Raw genomic sequence first — 15,571 nt, 5'->3', positions numbered from 1 at the left:
AGTCAAATTCGACTTTAAAAAGTCTTACCTCAACTTAGGGATGATTTCCCACATTCCCAATCAACACCCTAGAACTGAAAATTTCTAGTATTAAAGTTCAGTATTTTTACGCGTATATCACTTTCTTCAACTGTCAAAAATCCAAATATTGAATATAAAGCCTTACCTTGGATTTGGGATGAAATCCAATTTCGTTTTCCTAACGATCCGTTCCGGCAAACTTGGAGAGAATTTCGCCAGGAGCGTCGTGGTGGTTTCGGTTTGTCGATCCGGCGTAAAACTAACCCGAAATCGAAGAGAGAGAGAGAGTTGTAGGAGAGAGAGAGAGAGAGAAAGTGAGAGAGAAGAGAGACACGGCCAACAAATCCAAAAATTGGATTTCCTTCCAAAGCTTCTTAAAGAAGCTTGCTAATTTAATAATATATATATATATATAATAAACATACATTTAATTAAATAATCTTTCATAAATTTATATATATATATATATATATATATATATATATATATATATATATATACACACACACACACACCTATATATATATATATATATATATATTTGTTCCTTATCATACTGTTTATTTTATTTATTAATTTAATTAATTAATTTTATTTTATTATTTTATTATTATTATTATTATTATATTTTTTTTTTTTCGAGTTACTACAATAGCACTGTCAGTAGCTACACCATCAGGGTCAGTGATCAGATGTCAGAGGGTATTTAGGGGCTATCTGATAGAAATTCAAGGGAAAGTGTTACCAACTGATTTGATTGTATTTGATATGTGTGGGTTTGATATAATACTGGGTATGGACTGGTTGGCTTCCAATCACGCCAGCATTGATTGTCGTCAGAAAGAGGTAATTTTCAAATCCCCTGGTACACAGGAATTCAGATTCGTTGGTTCATGGGTACGTGCTCCGACGCAGTTGGTATCAGCCATGCACGTGAGCATATTACTCCTAGACGGAGGTCAGGGGTTTATAGCATTTGTGAAAAAAGTACCCGAAAATGAATTAAAGATTGACAGCACCCCAGTGGTACAAGAATTTCCAGATATTTTTCCAGAGGAGTTACCTGGGTTGCCTCCTGAATGCGAGGTGGATTTTCCTATAGATTTACCTCCAGGGACCGCGCCGATTTCTAAGGTTCCCTATCGTATGACTCCAGCTAATTGGGAGAATTAAAGGAGCAGTTGCAAAACTTGCTGAACAAGGGGTTTATACGATCCAGTGTATCGCCATGGGGAGCTCCAGGGCTGTTTGTAAAGAAGAAAGACGAGTCTTTGAGGATGTGTATTGATTACAGAGAAATCAACAAGGTTACTATTAAGAATAAATATCCTCTACCTCGTATAGATGATTTGTTTGATCAGCTCCAAGGTACATAGGTGTATTCCAAGATCGACCTCAGATCCGGGTATCATCAAGTGAGACTAAAAGTAGAGGATGTCACGAAGACGACCTTCAGGACCAGGCATGGGCACTACAAGTACCACATTACGCCTTTTGGTCTGACGAATGCTCCAGCCGTGTTCACGAACTTGATGAATAGAGCCTTCCACCAGTATCTAGACCAGCTTGTGGTGGTTTTTATTGATGATATACAGGTATATTCGAAGAATTCTGAGGATCATAAGGTGCATTTGAGGCAAGTGTTGTAGACACTCAAGGAGGAGAAGCTTTATGCCAAATTTAGTAAGTGTGAGTTCTGGCTTGAGAAGGTTGCATTTTTAGGACATGTGATCTCGAGGGACGATATTTCAGTGGATCCTAGCAAGATTGACGCGATGGTGAATTGGGTCAGGCCGAGGAATATGCAGGAAGTTAAGAGTTTCTTAGGACTGGCAGGTTATTACCATCGTTTTGTTGAGGGGTTTTCAGTTTTATCAGGACCTCTCAGGTGTTTGACCAAGAAAAATGTCAGATTTGTGTGGGATGAAGAATGCGAGCAGAGCTTCCAGGAACTAAAGCAGCGGCTTGTCACTGCACCAGTACTGTCGATTCCATTAGGAGGTGATGGATATGTGATTTACAATGATGCGTCTTTGAAAGGGCTTGGTTGTGTACTAATGTAGCATGGTAGGGTGGTGGTGTATGCGTCCAGGCAGTTGAAAGAGTATGAAAAGAACTACCCTACTCACAATTTGGAATTGGCTGCGGTTGTACATGCACTGAAGATCTGGAGGCATTAACTTTATGGTGAGAGGTGTGAGATATTCTTTGATCACAAGAGTCTAAAGTATTTCTTCACACAAAAAGAGTTGAACATACGGAAGAGGAGATGGTTGGAACTCATCAAGGATTATGACTGTACCATCAGTTACCACCCAAGTAAAGCAAATGTAGTAGCTGATGCTTTGAGCTGTAAGTCAAAGGATATAGCGCAATTAGCAGTAACAGTTTAGCACCCGATTCAAATGGACTTGGAAAGACTCGGTGTAGAATTAGTGAAGAATGATCCTCAGGTGCTTATTACCAGTGTAGTCATACAGCCTACACTGTATGATAGAATTAAAGCTGCTCAGAGAGATGATCCAAAGTTAGTGGAGGTGCTTGCCAGAATATGGGATGGTCTGGGAAAGGAATTCAGTATTTCCGATGATGGGGCCCTCAGATTTCGCACCAGATTATGTGTGTCTGCAGATTCAGCATCAGAAGAACGATTCTAGAAGAGGCACACAGATCTCTATGCACTATTCATCCTGGCAGTACAAAAATGTATAAGGATCTGTGGTAGTATTTCTGGTGGAGTGGTATGAAGAGGGAAATAGCAGAGTTTGTATGGCAGTGTTTGACGTGCTAGAAGATTAAGGCTAAGCACCAAAGGTCGGCTGGTCAATTGCAGCCACTTTTCATTCCTGAGTGGAAGTGGGACCACGTATCCATGGATATTGTTACTGGGTTGCCGCCAGCGCCGCATGGTCAGAATGCTATTTGGGTGGTAGTTGATAGGTTGACGAAGATAGCGTACTTTCTACCCATTAAAGTCAGCTACCCTATGAACAGGTTAGCGGAGATTTATATACAGAAGATTGTTCGACCCCATGGAGTGCTAGTATCCATAGTCTCAGACCGTGACCCTCGCTTTATATCACGGTTTTGAAAGAGTCTAGAGGAGGCTTTAGGGACTCAGTTAGCATTTAGCACTACTTTCCACCCTCAGACAGATGGTCAGACTGAGAGAAATCCTGGTATTAGAAGATATGCTTCGTGCCTGTATGCTAGATTTTGGAGGTAGCTAGATTCAGCTTTTGTCGCTAATTGAATTTGCTTATAATAACAGTTATCAGATTAGCATCGGCATGGCACCTTACGAGGCATTATATGGTAGGAGATGTCGATCTCCTCTTTTCTGGGTTGAAGTAGGTGAAAGGCGAGTTTTGGGTGTAGATATAATTCAGAAAGCGTGTGATAAAGTCCGACTTATTCGAGATAGGATCAGTGCAGCGCAAAGCCGGCAGAAAAGCTACACGGATACTCGCCGCCGAGAACTAAAATTTGAAGTGGGTGATCATGTATTTCTGAGAATAACTCCACTGAAGAGGATCTTGAGATTTGGGAAGAATGGTAAGTTGAGCCCTAGGTTTATTAGCCCATTTGAGATACTTAAGAAGATTGGGTCAATAGCCTATCGGTTAGCTTTACCGCCATCTTTATTCCGAGTTCATGACGTATTTCATATTTCCATGCTAAGGAAATACGTCCCAGATCCTTCCCATATCATCAGCCATGCAAAACTAGAAGTCAGTGAGACTTTAGCATATGAAGAAGCTCCAGTACAAATTTTAGATAGAAAAGAACAAGAATTGCGCAACAAGAAGATATCATTAGTAAAAGTTCTATGGAGAAACCACGCGATTGAGGAAGCCTCATGGGAGCTTGAAGATGAAATCAGACGGAAATATCCCCACTTGTTCGATGAATTATAGTATTGATGTATATACTAGGATGGTAATTTTATTTTGTTGAGTCCAGTGTAATTGTAATGTAGAGCATAGGTTAGGTAGTATTTTGGTTTTGGAGGAAATTTTCTTTTATGATTGTATTCTCCCAGGACTACCCATGTAACCACAGTATTCCTCCGCCATAAGTGAAGGCAAGTAATAAAATAAGTAGACCATTTACCTTTGAGGAAGAAGAATCATATAAATAAGTGAATTTCGAGGACAAAATTTTATAAGGAGGGGAGAATGCAACGACCTGAAGAATAATGTCATTTAAATAATAAAGAGGGAGGGAAATGGAAACAGGAACAGAAGGAGGCAGCAAACTTCGTCGACGAACGCTTCGCGTTCATCGACGACATTGTATTTTGGATATAATAACCCCAGAAATTTTCTAAGCACTCATCGACGAACACAAGAGTTTCGTCAACGAGGGTTCTTCAGGATCTCGTTGACGAGGTCCCGTCTCGTTGACGAGAAGATACCGAGAGAGGATTATTGGGAAGTCTGAAATTCGTCGATGAGGGGGTAGGTTTGTCGACGAACTTTCTAAAAGACTCATCGATGAGGTGATGTGGCTCGTCGACGAATCTCGTAGTATAAATAGTGCATAACCTTGGTTAAACTCAGAATTTCAGCGTCGTGTTTCCTCTTTCTCTCTCCTACGGTTCTCCTTCCAATTTTCTTCAATTTCGGCCCCGTCAGTTGATGGATCGACAATCTGAGGCCACCACGACGCTCCTGGCGAAGTTCTCTTCAAGTTTGCTGGGGCGGATCGTCGATGGGATTGAGTCGAATTTCTCCCCAGAATCAGGGTAAGGTCTTTTATTCAGTTTTTGACCTTCTGGCAGTTGTAGGAAATGATGTAGGCCAGAAAATATTGACATTTGGTTCTAGCAAATGTGGTTTTCAAGGTGTGGAATAGGAAGCCCTATGGGTGTAGGACCAGTATACGATAAGGGCTTTTCGATAATTTGGTAAGGGAAACATGCTATGCTAGGAAAACCTAGTATGATTTCAGTATGAAGTTTATGTTTTTACCAGATTATTATTCAGAGTAGAAATTTATGCAATTTATTATTGAGGTTAAAATATTTTAAATTATTGTGGCATGAGAGTATGAATACAGTATAGAAACATGTTTATATAGTATTTTCAGGAATAAGTTTTACAGAATATACAGACAATGAAATGCGTTTACAGTATCTTTCAGAATACCATGATTTTATAATTTTACAGCACCATAAAAGGTAGATTTACAATTTATCTCAGAAAGATACAATTATTACAGAATCATGGTAAAACAGTTAGTTATATAGAGAAACGTATTATATAGTATCAGACCCTGATGGATAAGACAGCAGAGCACGGTACCGTAGCTACAAATATACAGATATTCAGCTCAGAGTGCAACCACTTAACTCAGATAGTAAGTGGCATGAGGTCGATCGTGCCTAGTTATGGATAGGCTACCCATCAGATATGTAACGACCTCAAAATTCTTATCATTTTACATATATATATATATATATATATATATACACACACAATAAACATTCCTACGCAGCGGAAACACAAATCATAAAACCATTTATACATAAACTGTACAATACCGGAATCCAGAGTATACAGACCATACAAAAATATCTCTCCAATGTCATCTATCCAAAAACATACATCAATCTGACAAAAACTCACCCTATAACCAGGGTGATCTGAGCTACACTCTATTCGCAAGCCTAATCTGCTCGCCTCACGGGCTCACCTGAAAAATGTTAAAGTAATGGGGTGAGTCGACGCTCGGTAAGTGGAAATATGCTATCACTAGTGTGTGGCAACTAAGTTAAGGATACGTTTAAAAATAATAACTAAACTGCAATGAAATAAAACATCTGTAAAACATATCTTTCTTTCACAATTTAAAACATGTTGTATCGTCTGTTTTTCTACTTTTCATACTGGTAATAACATACTATACTCATCATATACTGTAAAACAGTAAACATATATATATAACTGTGCTTTTATCCCTGGGAATCTATACGTCATGATTTGACCCCTCATGACAGGGTTGTGCGGCTCGTAGGCGAGACTCTATCTGGCCAGCCCTCCAGATAAGTCATCATACTCTACACTACCTCAGTCCGGCCAAACTGCATCCTCTCCTAAGCTCAGAACTGGCTACTACCTCGTCAAATCGGCCCCCTCAACCCAGTGTACTAGGGAGCTGCATACTTGATTACGCGTCAAAACTGTGTAATTGGGCATCTTAATCCGGGCTTTACGATTTATATTTTTAATTAAATGTCTAAAATTGTCCAATATTTTAATAAAATGCCAAAATCATCATTCCTGAACTTTATTGCACTATTTATGAAGTTTTGGTAATTTTTTGTCGCAGGAAAATTCTCGAGAACTAAAACCGACACCTGTTTGTATTTTGTGCATAACTTTTCCGTCCAAGCTCCGATCGAGACGATTCAAATTTTTGGAGAAATAGGAAACAATCATCTACAACTTTTGTGTTTTAAGTTTTGTCAGATACGGGCTCCAAAAGAGTCAAATTTGCGATGAACATAGAACAAATAAAATAAAAAAATAAAAAAATAAATATTTGAATGGATATTTGATGTGACCCGGCCATGCATGGCCGGGTCGGGTTGGCTAATCTGGGTAGGGTTCAATTTTTGCCCCCTTTATAATCTTCTTCCCCGCCCAACTAAAAAAAACCTCTTTTTTTGCTCTCATTCTCCTTCTCTCTTCTTCTTCTTCTTCTTCTTCTTCTCTTCTCCTGTTCCTTCTTTTTTCCCTTAGCTTCTCTTTGTTCCTCTCTCTTGCCCATTCTCCCGTTCTATTCCCCTATTTTTTTTTTCTCTCTTCTACTCTCTCGTATTTCCAGCTTTTCAGTTCTCTGCCTTTTCCCTTTTCTCGGTTACCATCTTCTCTGCTCCAGCCGCTCCACCAGCAAGCACAGCTTCCTTTGTTCCAATCTCCACCATAACCGCATCTGCTTCCTTGAAGAACCCGAGAGGACCAGCTGAACTTCCAGCCACCTTCAGCCCCTCCATCCTCTGTTTGCTGCAACTTCGGCCAAGTACTCCAGCAGGCTAGGCCAGCAGGTCCCGAACACAGCGCACCAGTAGCCGTGTCTTTGCAGCAGAAAACCACCAACCCGAGACTACCACTGGCCTCCTTGCTGCCTGCAATTCCACACACACCCGACAGCCATCCTCCGCAACCATTGGCCACTCCAGCTCCTTCGCAGCAGCAACCACCTCTGACAGAAGCTACTGCTCAACACTGCAACCACCCTCTGTTTTGCTCTCTCTCTCACTCTCATCTTTTCTTTTCTTTTTATATAATTTTTGGTTAGTTGAATAAGTATTATATGTTATCTTTTGAAGATTACTTAAAGTTTTAAATTTGAATATTGTGTTAGTTGGATAACTGTTAAATATTAATTCTTTTTGGGTTATTTGAAATTTTGAATTGCGAATGTTATTTAAAGTGTTTTTATTATGGTCGTATTCATTTATTTTCTTAGATACAAATTAGTGGTATATTTAGCTCGCAGTAGTTAATTTTTGGTTCTTTTTGAAGCTCAATTTAATTAGGGTCGGGTTGATTAAAGTTTGTATTTTTTTTTAGTTGTGTTTCGTTATCGTTCAAGCTTAGATTTTTTTTTATGTGCTTGTATTTTGATTCAAAGTTGTGATTTGATTAAAAGTTTTTTTTTTTTTGTAGTGTGCGTGTGTTTGATTAAGTTTTCATTGCGTGTTTTAATTCTGTGTTCAAAGTTGACATTTTTAATTAGTGTGTGTTTGATGTCCCTTAGGTAGATTAGAGTTTCTATTTTTATTGTTTACTTTAATGCCAGGTAGGTCTAGGGTTTTAATTCGTGTGTGTTTGTCTAATTTATCAAAAGAAATCCCAACAATCTTGAATTCCCCGAATCTGAACTGAGTTCAGTACATTTTTATTTTCGATTGGGAGAACGTGAAATTGAAATTAAACGCATTCCCTGAGGAGACGATCTAGCCCTTGGGCTTAATATTACACGACATAACTCCTATACTTGGGATAGCTCTCGAGCTGCTCATTTTTCGAGTGAGTCAAGTTTTTTGGCGCCGTTGCCAGGGAATTGCCATTTTTAATTTCGAATTTTGCTTTTTCCTAATTATTTTTTTTATTTTCTTTTATTAAATAGAAAAAAAATTGAAAAAAAATTGAAAATTGAAAATTTGAAAAAAAAAATTTGTCTATTGCCGTGTTAGTGGATTTCTGCTGGCCATTGTGATGTTTGATGCCCTAGGTTCAAGATAATTCGAATCAATTGTGTAGACTTTCACCTAGCACTAGTAAGGATACACATAGCACTGAGTCTGATTGTTTACCTGTTAGTCCTGCGAGTGATTCTGAATTTGAACTGAATAATCTATTTGACAATTATTTTGAAGAAGCTATGACTACACATGCACCACGTACACTTGAAGATTTTCTACAGCCTGCATGCACATCTACACCTTCATGCATTGTGTTGCCACAAGATGCACCGAATTTCACTCTTAAGCATGGCATGTTATCTGTGATTCCCCAATTTCACGGGATGGACTCTGAGAGTCCGTACCAACACTTGACAAACTTTGAGATGGTTTGCACCACTTTCATTAATAGGGCCAGGACTGATGAATACATTAAATTACGTTTGTTTCCCTTTTCTCTGAAAGACAGGGCAAAAATCTGGTTTAATTCTTTGCGCCCTAACTCTATTACTAGCTGGGCTAAAATGTAGCGTGAGTTCTTACACAAGTTCTTTCCTCTTTAGAGAACTCAGTACCTACAGGAGCAGATCAGTCAGTTCATGCAAAAAGATGGCGAGACATTCCAGGCATGTTGGGAGAGATTCAAGGATTTGATGAACATATGCCCGCACCATGGTTTCAAATCATGGAGGTTAGTGAATTATTTTTTTACTGCTTTAGCCCCTGTGTGCAAACAATTTGTCCAGTCTATGTGCAATGGGATGTTCTTCCGTAAGGAACCAGACGAGGGCTTATCATTTTTAGACTATCTCGTTGATAGTGCCCAGCAGTGGAATGCACGACCTGAACGGGTGCCGATAGCTGCCCAACCTATCCGAGCAATCAGTGGCGGGAGCAAATATGAGGTTAAAGAGGACACTAGATTACATGCCCTTGTAGCTGCGTTATCTAAAAAATTGGAAGTCATGGAATCCGAAAAGTCGAAAGCTGAGATTTGCACGATTTGTGAGACTTCAGACCACAGACCTCAGGATTGTCAATTCTTACCTGTGTTGCAAGAGAGCATATCTGATCAGGTGTCATCGGCAAATTGGGTTAACAAGACGCAGAATTAGCCGCTCTCAAACACTTACAACCTGGGTTAGCATAATCATCCAAACCTCCAATGGAGAAATGATCAGCTTGGTCCATCATCTTCACGATATCAGCAGGCACCTCAATCATATGCACCTCCTTCGCAACCGACATACAATCCAATCGTAGCTCCTCAACCGTAGTATCAACCGCAACAGTTTTCTCGGAGCTACGCACCACCAGGATTCCAACCAGCGTTAGTCCCCATTCCAGTAAAGAAAGCTTCAGATGATAGTGTAGCGCAGGTGGCAACCATGCTCCAGCAATTCATGCAAATGCAAGTTACGACCAATGGAAAACTGAAAGATGCCATAAGCAAGATGAGTACACAGCTTAATACCCTGGAAAAAGGAAAATTCCCTGCACAACCTCAGCCTAATCCCCAGGTATATAGACAGCCACAACAGTCAGTGCACAATGTTTCAGGGGATACGTTTGAGTCAGCAAAAGCAGTTATTACTTTGCAAAGTGGAAAGGAAGTTCCCCGTCCTGAAATGGCCATTGACCAACAAACAACCACGCCAACACCTGAGGTGACAAATGAGACAGATAAAGGAAAAGAAAAATCGGATGAGGCCAGCTCAAGTTTAACAAAGTCATGTAATAAAGAGGATGAGCCAGTTAAGGAATACCAACCTGTGGTACCATACCCTCAGCGTTTGACATCTGGACAAAAGAATAAGCATCATATGGAGATTCAAGAGATATTCAAGCAGGTAAAAATCAATATTCCACTCTTAGATGCCATACAACAGATCCCTGCATATGCAAAATTCCTGAAAGACCTTTGCACCGTAAAAAGGAAACTGAACGTGAAAAAAAAAAGGCTTTCTTAACTGAGCAGGTCAGTGCATTGATTCTTAGTCAGACTCCATAGAAACTTAGAGATCCTGGGTCCCCTACGATACCAATCATGATTGGTGAATCTCGTATTGGGAGAGCTCTACTTGACCTAGGGAGTAGTGTGAATCTGCTTTCGTCTTCATTATATGACCAGCTGGGTTTAGGTGAATTGAAGAAAACTACTATGATGCTACAGTTGGCCAACAGATCTGTAAAGGCTCCACGAGGCATTGTTGAGGATGTTTTGGTTCAGGTTGACAAATTTTACTATCTCGTGGATTTCGTTGTTTTGGATATGCAGCAGCCTGTTTCCACCATTTATCAGGCTCCTGTCATTTTGGGGCGACCATTCCTTGCTACTTCAAACGCCCTGATTAACTGTCGGAGCGGAGTCCTGAAGCTCACATTTGGGAACATGACACTGGAAATGAATGTTTTTAATGCTCATAGGATGTCAAGTGGGTGTGATGATGCAGATACTCATGCAGTCGATGTGATAGATGACTTAGACACTTCAGAGCTACTGTCGGTACTCGACGTCGATGCCGCACTTGAAAATGACTCTTTTGCGCAGTTTGAAGGGATTGATGAATTATTACTAGAATCAGAGGAGCAGATCCCAGATAGTGGTCCTCATATGTTTGATGCGAGTTATGCAAGTAGTTGGCGTAAGCCTACATTTGAGGCTATTGACCTACCAGAAATTCTAAAGTCGTCCGCAGAAGAAATTCCAACCCTTGAGTTGAAACCATTGCCTGCCGAGTTGAAATATGCCTTCTTGGGTCCAGTAGACGGCACATTCCCTGTGGTAATTTCTTCACACCTTACTCATGAACAGGAAACTAAATTATTGCAAGTACTTCAAGAACATCGAGGAGCGATTGGATGGACTATCGCTGACATCAAGGGTATCGACCCTTCCATTTGCACTCATAACATCTTCCTCGAAGGAGATGCTATACCAGTTCGAGATGCACAAAGGAGGCTGAATCCAGCCATGAAAGAGGTGGTAAAAAACGAAGTGCTGAAATTATTAGCTGCAGACATCATCTATCCAATCTCCGACAGCAAATGGGTAAGCCTAACACAGGTAGTTCCAAAAAAATCTGGTTTGACTGTCATTGAAAATGCTAATGGAGAATTGATCCCATCTAGGAAAGTAACGGGTTGGAGAATGTGCATTGATTATCGTAAATTGAATTTGGCTAGCCGAAAAGATCATTTCCCGTTACCTTTCCTATATCAGATATTAGAGAAAGTAGCTGGTAATTCTTTTTATTGTTTCTTGGATGGATTTTCTGGTTACTATCAAATTGCCGTAGCACCTGAGGACCAAGAGAAGACTACCTTCACTTGTCCCTTTGGTACCTTTGCTTTCCACAGAATGCCATTCGGTCTATGTAATGCCCCTGCTACTTTCCAACGCTGTATGATGAGTATTTTCTCTGATATGTTAGATGATATGTGCGAAATTTTTATGGATGACTTTTCTGTGTTCGGTAAGTCTTTTGATCATTGTTTGACACATTTAATTGCGATTTTGAAAAGATGTGAGGAAAAGAATTTACTTCTAAACTGGGAAAAATGTCAATTTATGATACGTAGTGGTTTAATACTTGGACATTTGGTTTCTAAGCATGGTATAAAAGTTGACAGGGCCAAGGTAGAGCTGATTTCTCAGTTACCTGTCCCTAAGACAGTCCGGGATATTCGCTCCTTCCTTGGTCATGCCGGGTTCTATAGATGTTTTATTGAGGGTTTCAGTAGTATTGCTAAACCATTATGTACCTTGTTGCAAAATGAAACTAAATTTGTGTGGACTGATGATTGTCAACAGGCCTTTGAAACACTAAAGCGACATTTGACTATTGCACCTATCATGCAACCTCCTCGGTGGGACTTGTCGTTTGAGATCATGACCGACGCTAGTGACTACGCTCTTGGTGCTGTTCTAGGTCAACGAATTGATAACAAGCCGTCGGTTATTTATTATGCCAGTCAAACTTTGAATGATGCTCAGAGAAATTATACTACCACTGAGAAGGAATTGCTAGCTGTTTCGCTCTTATGTCATTGGTGCACCTGTCATTATTTTTATTGACCATTTTGCTTTGAAATATTTATTAGCAAAGAAGGACGCCAAGCTCAGGTTGATCAGGTGGATTCTACTCCTCCAGGAATTCTATATCACCATACGCGATAAAAAGGGCGTGGAAAACGTTGTAGCTGACCACCTTTCTCGGTTACAGCTACCCGAGGTACTGGTGTCCCCTCCCTTGAATGATGACTTTCCTGATGAACATCTCTTTGCTGTGTCACGCACTCCATGGTTCGCCAACATTGTGAATTATCTCGTCACCGACCGAATGCCAAACCATTGGCTCACCCAGGACAAGCGTAAGTTCCTAGCTAAGGTAAGACATTATTATTTTGATAATCCATACCTGTTCAAATATTGTTCCGACCAGCTGGTGCGTAGATGTGTTCCAGATGATAAATTTAGTTCCGTGATGCAATTTTGCCATGGTGGGACATGTGGAGGCCACTTTGCTACTAAGAAAACTGTTTCAAAAATATTACAAAGTGGACTCTACTGGCCCACCATGTTTAAAGATGTTGAAAATTTTTGTAAAGCATGTGAAGCCTGTCAAAAATTAGGAAAAATTACTGCCAAGAATGAAATGCCTATGTCCCCCATATTGACTCTTGAGATTTTTGATTGTTGGGGTATTGATTTTATGGGACCTTTCCCCATTTCTTTCGGGCATTCTTACATTTTGGTCACTGTGGACTATGTTTCTAAATGGGTGGAGGCAATACCTTGTCGAACCAAAGACCACAAGGTTGTCATACGTTTTCTCAAAGAGTTATTTGCACGCTTTGGCATGCCCAAGGCAATCATTAGTGATGGAGGGTCCCATTTCTGTAACAAACTTTTTGAAAAACTCATGCAAAAATATGGTGTAACCCACAAAGTCTCCGCCCCTTACCACCCTCAGACCAATGGTCAAGCTAAATTGGCCAATAGAGAGATTAAAACGATACTTGAGAAAACTGTGCGTCCTAACCGTAAGGACTGGTCAGAAAAACTTGTTGACGCACTTTGGGCCTACCGAATAGCTTTCAAGACAAACTTAGGGATGTCTCCCTACAGGTTAGTATACGATAAGGCATGTCATTTACCTGTTGAAATTCAGCATCGTGCTTTATGGGCTATCAAACAGATTAACCTTTCACTTGATGATGCCACAGGTTTAAGAAAATTGTAGGTATGCGAGCTTGAAGAATCTCAAAGGGACGCGTATGATAATGCTCTTTTGGCTAAGGAGCATATGAAGTTGCTACATGATAGGAACATCAGAGAAAAACAACTTTTCCCTTCTCAACAAGTGCTACTCTCTGATTCCCGACTGCATGTGTTTCCTGGGAAATTGAAATCCCGGTGGGGTGGTCCGTATATTGTTGCAAAAGTTCATTCTCATGGTGCGCTAGAGATTGTAAATCCGAAGAATGGCAACCGTTTCACAGTCAATGGACAGCGCCTAAAGCCTTTCATGACCCCATTCGATGTCGACAAAGAGGTCTTGCTTTTGCAAGACCCTAGGGGAGTCCTCTGACTTTTCACTGCTACTGTTTTATTTTTATTTTTTTTTATCTTTATTTTTTTTCGTTTATTTGTTTTAGTCGTGTTTTTCCCTTTTCTTTCTTGTTACATTAGTCAATAGTACTTTTCTATTAGTTGTTTACCGTGCACAATTTTATTTCCCCTGCGCTTTCACATTGAGGACAATGTTCCACTTTAGTTGAGGGGGATGAGCATTCGCATGTGACACTGTGCACATACACGTACTGGGTTTAAAAGGAAAAAAAATCAAAAAAATCAAAAAAATCAAAAAAATCAAAAAAAAAATCAAAAAGAAAGAGAAAGAGAAAGAAAGGAGGAGCACTGAAGGATTACATTGCATTATGCCATGCTTAACACTTTGTATACCCTTCACATACTTGCGTATAACTTACGAATTACACACTTGAGTCAATCATGCATAGTTTCTCTTTATATGATTTTATGACTCCATGAAGAATCGATTGGTAGTACATTCGTGTTAATTTGACTATATAATTTCCTGTACCTACATGCATCTCACGAGGCTAAATAAACACATTCACGTGATTCATTGCACTTAGGGTTTCCTTGTGAGCACTGAGAGAACACCCGTGGCGACTATGACACCTTTTTGAGATATTCTTGAGCTATTATCGTCCTTTTAAGCGTTAATATCAAATCAGAGTTCATATAACTCAATTCTCTTTTTTTGGATGATTCCTTGTATACTAGTCTCTGTCTTTGATTTACTAGCCTAGAGGTGATACCTAGTGGGGAGATAGAAACCTAGGTCTTGTAGCCTACTCAAGATGTGAAGGCTGAGCCACCCCTAGAGATAGACTTAATTCATGAACTCCTATTCGAACTCAATTCCCATTGATGGTATGAAGATTACAAAAGAAGTGTTAATATTGTCCTTATTGCTCAAGAAAAGACAGAAAATAAAGAATGAGCAGAAAAAAGAACAAGAAATACAAATGCGCATGAGATGAAACGCTAATGCTCGACCCAAATACATATCACAGAAAGTCAAGGACGACACATATTTTCCACATATGAAGATGCTTCAACCGATCAATGCCTCAGATGTATTCACGACAAGTTTGTGAGTAAGTTGATCTAGGGTGGTCTGAGTTGAATATGGCGAGTAGGTGAGAAGATGCTAGGGTGAAGGACCCAACACCTCATAGATAGGCTAGATCCTTTCCAGACTAGTCCACTACATATACTTAGCGTTGTTCCTTTTAATATGTGGGATGTTTGATCGCTACACTCCTCCTCACATATGATGAGTGAACCCATTTTCTTTGAGTGTTCTTGAGGGTATACCAGTTAGGCTGAGTCAAAGCGACCATTGTGTAGGTGTCCATTGGCGTCCTAGGTGTACTGAATCACACACATCACACACACCTCGAGAGTTTACCTATTTATACTCGAACTTATATGATTGCATTAACTCTGAATGTGCCATTGATTAACTTCATGTGAGTATACTACTTTCAAATCACATATAAACGATGAAACTTGCATGAGTGACGTGCTTCAGAGTCGTGTGCATTGAATATGAACAAACTTGTGTGAAATTCAATTATGCTCTTGTATGTGAAGTGGTATAATATTGTCGCATGTGCATTGATTTCATGATCACTGGAGTATGTAGTTGTAGATACCACCCTGAGATTCATTCACGTCATTTGCTAGAGACTAGCAAAACGTTAGTTGGGGGGTGTGATTACGCGTCAAAACTGTGTAATTGGGCATCTTAACCCGGGCTT

The 15,571-nt window shown here is 39.9% G+C and overlaps 1 non-coding gene across 1 annotated transcript; it reads right to left on the bottom strand.

The window, feature by feature from the left end:
- Positions 1–8,786: 8,786 nt before the first annotated feature.
- Positions 8,787–8,894, bottom strand: LOC131147393 (small nucleolar RNA R71). Its single transcript, XR_009134776.1, has one exon. It is a non-coding gene; the product is annotated as a small nucleolar RNA R71 (small nucleolar RNA).
- Positions 8,895–15,571: the final 6,677 nt, after the last annotated feature.

The sequence above is a fragment of the Malania oleifera genome, chromosome 1 (genome assembly GCF_029873635.1).
Source record: "Malania oleifera isolate guangnan ecotype guangnan chromosome 1, ASM2987363v1, whole genome shotgun sequence".
Lineage (NCBI taxonomy): Eukaryota > Viridiplantae > Streptophyta > Magnoliopsida > Santalales > Ximeniaceae > Malania > Malania oleifera.
The sequence above is the reverse complement of the archived record's forward strand: the minus strand, read 5'-3'. Positions and strand labels throughout refer to the sequence as shown.